Source organism: Protopterus annectens, chromosome 5.part0 (genome assembly GCF_019279795.1).
Source record: "Protopterus annectens isolate FY-2018-M chromosome 5.part0, PAN1.0, whole genome shotgun sequence".
Classification (NCBI taxonomy): Eukaryota; Metazoa; Chordata; order Ceratodontiformes; family Protopteridae; genus Protopterus; species Protopterus annectens.
In genome coordinates this window covers 1,955,657,760-1,955,668,836 of record NC_056735.1, presented here as the reverse complement: position 1 = coordinate 1,955,668,836, position 11,077 = coordinate 1,955,657,760, and positions in this window count along the sequence as shown.

Genomic DNA, 11,077 nt, shown 5'->3' with positions numbered 1-11,077 from the left:
AACATGCAGTTGCAATGCAGCCCCATCATTGACACCTGTATATGGTGACATACTGCCAGTACCGTAGGACGTACAGCAGGTATGGATGGATGTGTGTACATAAAGTGGTGCTCCACCTGTGTAGATGAATGTTTGCCGGGGACGGCTCACAGGTGTGTCACACGCCATCCTACCATTACATGTGCAAACAGTATGCTATGTCACCGTTACTTGATGGTGGAGACATAAAACCTACACAGCGGTCAGGTGTTACCAACAGTATGTCACTTGACATGTGTAACACTTACATCCTCCTCTGTGCATACAGCAGCACAATTGCTGAAGGTAGCATTGGTACACATAATGCAGCCAATAATGCTGCATGTCTGTCAGATGTATCATCATATAGCAGGTGTATCATCACAGTACTGCCATGTGTGTTTGCTTGTGCGACCATATATGCCACATATGGTGGGGAATACATCCCAATTGTTACACACCCCTGTACACTGTTGTAGAGATCTGTACATACTGCAGTGCGGAAATCATGACGTAGGCAGGTGTGGTGTGTTTATCACACACATCAGCTATCCATACGTGTATGACATTTGTGGTCTCCACAGTGTGTGTGTGTATGTAGGTATGTATGGCTGTCTGGTGCATGGAGTGAGGGTGTATGCTACCATATAGAACACACAGGATCCCTAACCCCTCATGGTGATGCAGTCCACTACCCTGTTGATGCCATCGGTCTCAGCCGCACTGGCTACCTGTACATGTTCTTTCTCTGTGTCGCGTCGTGTGGGTTCACAGTACTGTGACAGTGAGGACCACATAGGCAAGGGTCCTCACCTCAACACTATGGAGTGTGCATTATAGTGTTGTTGACCCCGTGAGTGTGAGCATGTTCCTGTAATGTGACAGGGTATTACTGCTACACAGTGAGGCCTCATGCTATCAAGAGGCCTCTAACATTATCATTGGCCTGACCGCTGTGCACAACCCCTGCACCATGTCAACATACCTGTGATGTGACCTGGTATGGATGTCCCGTCTCTAGCCACTGTAGCCTATTAAACTGCCCACATGCTTCTGGATCAGTATATGTGTGGACATCTGTGTTATGTTAGACTTTCCAACAGTCAAGCTGAGGCTACGTATAGCATGCTGATATTGCCATATGTGCCTGTGAGTACTCCACAGTTACACATGGGAGACTGCAAACAGTGCTACCTGTAGGCACATGCAAGTAGACCATAAGGAGGGAGCCAGGGCATCATTACCAACATGCTGTTACTCTTGTTACCGAGACACATACTATGAACATATAACAATGCATGCTAAACCTGTACTACATGGTATGTCTAGTGCGTGTCAACAGTACACAACTAATGTAATATACACATCTCTCACTATTAACACACAACTAATGTAATATACACTTCTCTCACTATTCTTACACAACTAATGTAATATACACTTCTCACTATTCTGTTCCCCATGTGCATCAGACCATTTGAGCATGTCCCTGCACCAATGACAGGGATGCGGCATAGGCTTCATCATATGCACAGGATGATAATGTTTGCCAGGGGCATAGGCTGCACCAATGGATGACATCTTGTGTGTGGGTAAGGGCCAGTGATATGATTGGACATGTCTTTTCAGTATGCATGTGGGTGTTGTGGTGCCCTACAGATGTCTTTGCTGTGTGCGTGTATGTGTGCACACAGTTCTGCCTTTTGTGAGGCCTACATGGGGTATTATTGACAGCTCCAGATTGTACAGACCAGGTTGTACAACTCACCGTGTCCAGCCATGGCCATGTGACCTGTGCCTGCCAGGGGTTGCACGGGCACTACCAGGTAGAGGTACAGATTGGCTACTGTCCGACGACACATGTCCACTGGAACCGTGTCCCCACTGGGAATGTCCAGGCCACGTCCATGTGGCCTGCTGTGTCCTGGTGTGGACAGCGCAGCACCAGCTGCACTGCTACTGCTACCAGCACTATGGGAATGGGCATGTGAGGTGGTACGCTCACGTTGACCTGCACTAGGTGGTGTAGCTGGCCTACATCCACGTGGCCTATGCCTCACTCCTACCAGATGTTCCAGCACAGACAGCTCACGCTCACGGATTGCCATGCCATGGTCAAGTATTCCGACCATGTCACCCAATCGCCTGTCCAGAACATCAGCAATCTGCTGTTGAGTATTTGCCAATGCCTGGATGCTGTCATTTAGGTTACGGATAGCAGCCCTCTGCAGCCTCTGTCCTTCTCTGTTCTGCCGTTCAGCACATGCCTGTGCCGCCATTACAGTCTGGAACATGCGTCTGGTGATACCAGCTGCTGCGCTCTGTCCTGCAGGTGCATGTCTGCCAGAGGTCCTCCTACGAACAGCACCAGCCACATGCCTGTGTGGCACATCTGCAGTCATTACACTGACACCACGGTGTGTAGACACACCTTCTGTAGCCACCACACGTTCCTGTTCCATGCTAACAGACGCTGACTGTCCTTCCTCTATGGCCACTGGTGATGCGGTATGTGTTGGCAGCAGAACTGTGTGCGGGGAAGAGGGGGACATAGCTGGGATGGCAACCATTGGCACAGATTCAACCCCTGACAACCCTGCCTGTACCTCATGCATATGATCATCACTGCTAGTATCTGTGGGGACACTAACATCAGATGGACCACAGAAGGGTAACACACCTACATCAACTGTGAATGCAAAGAAAGACTCTAAATTACAATAGACAAACACACACAGACACACGCACACACACACACACACACACACACACACACACACACACACACACACACACACACACACACACACACAGACACACCATGCATGTGATTTGACAGATGGCATGCAGCATTCCTGTGATACAGCAGAGTGCATGCAGCTCAGACATTAATAGTGTTAGTAAGCATACCTCCCTGGGGTGCACACTACAGCAAGCAGGTGTCATATCAGTAGCCATGCAGTTCACACAATCATGGTAGTATGCATGCATCCCTGCAATACACCATGTGGACCAGAACAGGATAACAGTACACATGGCTGACGTGACCTTGACATGTAATCTGCTGACGTGTGCATTAACATGCATACATGTCTGACACAATGGTGTCCTGACACATGTACAGCATTGTAATGGACATCACATTGCAGTGTTGTCTGTATGCCCTACAGATAGAATGCATGTTTAGCAAATGTGCATGAGCATGGAAGGGTAGTGTGAGCCGTCTACATTGCTATACAGTGTGAAGTACAGACACTGTGCCATTGCATGGCATCATGAGGTATCTATATTGCTGTACAATGCATAATATGTGCACATTGCATAGCCATAACTGCATGCATACCCATGACATAACTGTGGATTGTAACCCACGATGCTGAGGTGTATACACACCAAACCATGCTGTGTCAAGTGACAGGTCAATGGAGGACCTACAGATGACATCCCTGCACAACAACTACAGGGTCTTAGCTGCCTGGCAACCATGTCCACACATAGCAGACATGTCAATTCACCATTTCCCACATGACATTGATGTACCACACACACGAGGTGCACAGCTAACAGTGATGTCCTACAGCAGCAAGGGAAATGTACAGTATCTGTGGCCTGATGTGGTGTCAATGTCTGTGGAAGCTGTACAGGTGACTTTTGTCATGCTATGACACAGTTGTGATGTTCAACATATCTTATATGGTAGACTTCAGTGACACCTCCAGTAGCTGTGCACAGGCTTTTAGGATGTCCAGTGTACCACATCAACTGTATAATCAGTCAACTAAGGCTATAAATGGACCATGTGTGGACAATGTGCAACAGGGTGTATACACATCACATCTACTGTGTGGCTATGTGTCTCTGGCCATCCCCCATGGCCATGTGTGCACATGTGTTGGCCAAATGTGTGTGATGGCCATCTATCTCACATGTCTGTGTTGTCCCATATGACATACACCCATAGATGTCAGATATGTCACCATCCACAGGGCTATGCAGACAATGGGTTGTATGTTTGGTATGTGGGGTATGGGTCATGGGATACTGTGACAATATTGCAGCCAGAACACTACATGTCTTGGACATGTCAGATGGCACATCACAATGTGTGCAACCAGTGCAGGGGCATATGACACAATGGTGACACCTGTGGGCTGCCCATATCACAGATCACTGTGTGGTACTGTTTGCGTACCACACATGTTGTTCCAATGCATACTACATATGCCTGCATTATAGAACACCTCCACCATTGTATGCACAGCTGACCACACATGTAGCAATGACAACTGCTGTGGTTTCAAGTCAGTGTATCATTTTGTTTGTATATATTGCACATGGGTGGCCTGTGTGAATGATGGGTGATGTGACCTGTATATCGTGATTGGAACGAACATCAAGTGTGCAACTGTTAACTGGCCACATGGCAAATAGATCTATGCTTTAACATGCCTGATACTGATGACAGTCTCACCTGCAATGGACTCATGTCTGTGCAGCACACCAGAGGTACCTGTATAGGGGTGACATAGCAGTATGAACATTATCCATGACTGTATGACAGCCACAGGGTGCACTGTGCATGTTAACACATTCGCCTGTATAATAGCATATAGTATGCACATGTGTGCATACACAGGGTAGCATACTGTAGTATGCAGCATGTGTGTCCACATACCTTGCATATGTTGTTACTTTACATAATGTACAGTGACACATGCAACTAAATGGGATATAATAGCCATATGTGCAGTACTGACTTACCAGGCAGCTCCAGGCTCATTGGTTGGGAGACACCCACCTCCACGATGGCAGCTAGTGTGTGTGGATGCTGTTCTGAGGGTGTCCCCAGACTGGGCAGTAGCTCCTCGGTGTGTGTGAGTGGGGGCTGGGTTGGTGGCCCACCACCTGTTCCACCTTGTTCCCTGGTGATTGCAGTGGCACGCTGTTTTGCATGTCGTATCAAGTCCATGCAGTGTCTGTGCACCTGCTTGTAGGTGTGGTTATGGCCACTCACATCATTCACCCTCCTGCGTAGATCCTGCCACAGGTCGTTCTGCTGCTGGGCATGCTGTGGCACATGGCTGAACAACACCTCGTAGTTCTCATGGAGGTACGGGATGAGGACATTATCCTCCTGGCGGCTGTACGCTGGAAGGCGTGTACGAGGCATTATCTGTAAGACATAATGATGGTGACAGGTCACAGTTTCAGTGATGTACAGAGATACTGCTGCACATACATTTCTATGACATCTAGTAAATCTGCACAGTTATCTTTGCAAATCATCATGACACTGACATGACTGACATGTTTGTGTCACACACATGTAACACCTGTTATGCATTGGATATCATCAACATATATGTGTCACCTCATTACAGTGTTCATGCTCCATGTGAATGCTGTCTTGATGTGGGCATGTCTATTTGCCTGCACTGGTGTTCTTACCTATCTGCACATGCCTGGATGCGTCCACAGTAATGCTGTTGACCTTGATGCTGTGTATATGTCACATATCAACACAGACACAGCCTTAATGGACTTGAGCAGTGACAATGCACACATACGCATGGACACCTATACATGCATGTGTTTTGCCATATACATCTACACAGCACTGTACAGCTGCTCAACATCCTGCCATGGATCGCCTGTGTTGCACATGTGATAGACATGGGACAATGGCTAGTCGGACATCATTCGCAGGGATGGTTATCAATCATAGCATGTACGGGCAAGGTTTCCTAGCTGTAACAGACAGCCATTATGCCACCGCAAGATGCATCAGTGCCACATTACTGATCTGGACAGTTGATACTACATCTACCATGCGGCCATCACACCATGTATGACTGGGATGACATGTGCAGCTTTGATGGACAGGGTTGCATGGTTTGGTGGGAGTATGTCACATGTATGGCACAGGGATCTGTCCAGCATGTGGCGATCCTAGTATTAGGACGGTGGCTGCCCATGACGTATGTCTTACTGATCAGGATATGGACATGTAGCATGTCCATCATCATGGTGTAGCAAATGTCTTTATGCAAGGTAGACAGCATGCTGCATAGTGGAGGTGAGGATTGTGAAGGCTGGTATCGCCCATCCACGCATGGCCATTACCCCTTAAAGGTGATATGTGATCCAATATTGGTCACCCCAGTGCTGTATATGCCTGTCCAATGATCTCTGTGCTCATGGATGGCACCCTGTCATGACATAGGTACCTCATATGACTACCCAAGGGGCCTGGAGACGTCACCAAGGCAGGGAGGTGTACTGCACAGCACCATCCCTTACACAGTGTCCATAATGTTGACCACAGCCTAGGTGGTAGTTAATGGGTACAGGGATGTTCACTTAGTGGTGACAATGCTGATATCATCCATCAGAATGTGCACATATGTCACACACCTCACCCACACAGCCCATTCTGTATGTTGTTCACAACACTGACACAGCTATTCCTCATAGGTCATGACCATTCACATCCTTACATACACAGATGCCTAACATTTGTCTGTGTGGTATGGGCTACAATGAGGGTGGAGTACAACACATTAACCCTGTTCTACTCTAGCTGGTACTGGTGTGATATGCACATGTCACTCTGGCACCTTTTGTAGTTGAGAGTCTGTCAACAGGCCACTGGTAGAACACTCCTGTGACATACAAAGGTATTTGTAATGAAACATCTGTACTGTCTTGTACATCTGTACTGCTAACATCTACAGTGATAACGGTTCATGGACATGCACACCATACTCAGCAGGGTTATAGTGCGGTGCCACCCATTATCACTGTTGTCACCACTTGTGGGTTGATATTATCCAACACCCTATCTGTATTGTATGGTCATGCTAGGCACTTGATCAGAAATTGTGAGCATGCCATGAGCTACTGATTAATATAGCACCCATTCCACACCATTTCCCACAGGTACACTGGCTGTCCTAAAATTTCCAGCTTGCTTATGGTACAACAGCTGTTGTACACATGTAATGCACATATCTTTTGAGACATGGTTGTATATACAGGCATGTCCAACTGTCACGTACCAGTGCTATTGCCTGTCTATATGATGAATATGTCTTACATGTGGCAATAGAGCAATTGTCTCATGTACACATTCAATGCTCACCTCCCAACATACGACACTACAGCCTGTGGGGGATGCACTTATGCAGCCCTGCTGGGGGTAATGCTGTCACCAACCCTGACTGTACCTGACAGTCATATGGGGATGTGTAACATTCGCAACACACCCCACTCATTACATAGTCTCACATGATCTCCACCACAGGCCACACATACGAGGACAACTTGTGCAGTACCTCTCCATACTCTGTGTAGGCACCAGAGGCAGCCCCCATCATGGAACACAACATCACCAACTTATAGCCCACAGACTCATGTGTGCCCATCACATACAGCCAATAGGGTGTTATAACATACAGAACACACCAGTCATAGGTGACTCTGTAGGCAGTCACACTGCAGTTCCACACAGCAGGCTACACAAGGTGATAGTCGCTTACATCTTGCTGTCGGGTAACTGGCTCTGCAACATAACCTATGCACCCATGCCACACCTCACCAGGTATGATGTGACTGTCATTCTCCATGTTAGTGTGACTGCCCTGAGATGCCACTTCACAGACTACATGTGCAGGGACATGCAATAGCTCACCAGTCTTGTAGCCCTGAAGGTGTGGGCCTAGCCCTGGGGAGCATTATGCATTCATCTGGACCCAATACCACTGTACAATGACTGACTGTGTCACTTCAACAGTTGCCTATGCTTGTGCTATCATTCCACAGGCATCTGGTATCTGTCTACTTTGACTGACCTGGTCAAACACAATGATTTGGCACAGATGACCTGCACCTGTCAGCCCTGGGAGTACAGATCACATGTAAGGCTCTTGCTGCTTCTATACTGCCTGTCTTGCACAGTTTCCAATAACAGTCACCGGCAGAACGGGAACTGGCAAGCAAGACATGGGGTCATGTGACACAATGCTTGCATCTTCCTCTGTGATGCACGCATGCAAGGCACACCTTATAATGCACAACTCCAATATCTCTGCAGTGACTGGGACCTGCCTCTAGGCTCTGCAGAGCACACCTGCAATGACAGGTTATAGACAGACCATACTTTTCAGGCACATACCTGGACCGGCACACCCACAGCTGAGGTGTTCCCATATCCCACTATGTTGTACACACATCCTGGCTAGTTACTTAGCACAATGCATCAGAGGTGCTCCACGTGCAACTAACTGTGTCCGGAACTGCTATACACATTGTAACAAGCTACAGATTCAACAACATACCCCATGGTTACCAGACCTCATTTGTTGGTGTACTGGACAGTAGGGCTCAGACAGCTACTACTGATGTGTGACTGATACTACCCCACATTTAACTGGGATAGCCACTCATGTACCAACACATCCATGAGTCATAACCTCCACTCAGCTGGATCAACCCATACACACCACCTCCAAGACCAACATTAACCTTGACATGAACACTACCAACATGTGACTGGTGTTCCACACCTGGGGTTATCCCCTCATTGGTGGATTCCGAACATATGCTAATCAACCTTGTTAGCCACATCCCAGCACCACATCCTTCACGGCATACACAGTACATGAGTACTACAACACCTACTACAGACGTCTTATGACAGCGGTTGTTAACATCATGACACTCGTGCAGATGGACAATGCACAAATGCTGAAACATACCCCAGTGCACTTCATTAGCACGTACACGACTGCATGGATCATGCTATTCCACACAGAGCCATGATGGTACACACCAGATAACAGACGCCACTCTGGTGGTCAAGTTCCATGGACATAATGTACAACAACAGATGGAGGCTGTTGCACAGTGGTGTACAATCCCATGGGTGGGATAGCTCACTGGTCAGCCTCAGTAGGGCCACGGGATCCCTCATCACATACTCCAAGACTAGCTACGTAAGCATTACTGCAACACATTCTGAGGTTTACCACAAGGCATTATGGTGGTATGTCAGTGGTCGATGGCAACACCCACATCTGCTCTCACATACAACAGTCACTCAGGAACATTACAGACCCAGGTGATGTTGGCAACATGCTGATGGATGGATTCAATGCTAACATTACACCCTCTCACTCACTACAGGGCCACAATCTATGCAGGAATATTGTGGTGTCCCTGCGGTCACACCTACGCATTACTAACCTGCACTCTATATGTCCTGGGACACTGGCCCCATGTCACCTTTCAAAGTCCCAGGCTGTGATGTCCACAAACCTCTGAATGACATGTCTCCCCACTAGGCCACCATATTCAGTAAAAGCCTTGTATCAGACATTGTGGCCCCTGAATGGCACACAGCAACATTTATCACACTCCACACAGGTGGCACCACAATGCACGAGTAGGACTATAGTCCTACACACCTGACTGGACTGTTCTGCACGGCTATGGGGCACATCATCAAGGACGTCATTCACAGAGACATTGTTGGGCTCCGGTCCTTTGATGCCACCTGGGTTGGACTTGTTAGGGCCAGAGCATGGCCCCTACACCTGGTGGACTCCTTTCATACAGTTACCAGGGTACTTGATCATGGTACGGGAGTCCACACATCCTACATTGTCCTCTCATTGCCTTTCAGCACCATTCTCCATTCTGGTATTGACAGCATGCACATCCACCTGCACATCGCACCCTATGTCTCAGGATGTTATGCAATGTGGCTCATGGACAGGACACACACAATGAGGGTAGCATACCATAGTACCTACTGCATTTCAGTTAAATTTGGCATACCACAGTCCTCAGTCATTGGGCCCCTCATGTTCAGTATATGCTTCCCTGAGGTACAGGCAAGCACAGAGGGACTTTCCCTACCTAGCTTTACAAACCCCTGCATACAAAGTGCCATGATTGATCCACCAGCTGATACTGACTCCATCCATATGGGTGTCACTGTGACAGATACCTGATATGAATATCATGGCCTCAAGCTGCATGACACAAGGTGCATGAACATCACCTTTGCATTACACCATTCACCCACTGACTATCACATAGGTGGTAGTCCCCTACATACATGTCACATTGTACATGTTTGTAGTACACACGTATGTCACACCCACTCCTGTGGTTACCGTATTGCCACTGTGGCGTGGATATCCTTCTACGTGGCCACACTTATCTGTACTGGGTGTGTAGCTGGTACATAGGCACCCATTGTACCTCTGAACTCAAGACTTCTACACACATTAAAGGGTACACCACCCCATTTAGGGTGTACCTTACACAACAGTTACAGCTTTACATACCACACCATTAACATGCCATGACGTTTATTGAGCTCTGACAGTTAAAGTATGCGGCTGAACTACGGACACCACATCTGTACATATTTGCATACTACATACTCAGGGGTGACCTCTGCTGAACAGACAGGGCCCATGTCCACAACAATATTAATGGATATACTCCACATACACGACATAAGCGAAAGCCACTGTGAGCAACATGCTCATGGATATGTGCACACATGCAACAATGAGTGGGATGTGCTTGAGGGATACATTCCCAAACTGGACACTCACCATGCTTTGGAACATGAGTCCTATGTACATCACGCAGGGACACTCAGTAGCACTGTTCATGTGATACCTCCCTTGGTAGTTGGGAGACACATGTACGCCAGGGATCACTGCAGTGGCTGTACTGTGCAGAGGTGCAGGTAACACATGACTCTACTGTTCATGGGACACTACCCTAGAGAGGTGCCACTGGTGTGAACACTGTAGTTGTGCTTACACATAGACTTGCCAGACTGCATAGTACCCCACTATGAACCTGTGAAGCTATTACATGTCCTTTGTGCATGGCTACTTGGTAGCCCTTCCATTTAGATTAGCTATCATGCTATTGCAATGTCCTGTGCCTACAAGTCATATGTATCCTGTTATTGTACATGCCAATAGACGATACCTTTGGTATGCATGATATGCCTGTTATGCTGTGTAGAATATCT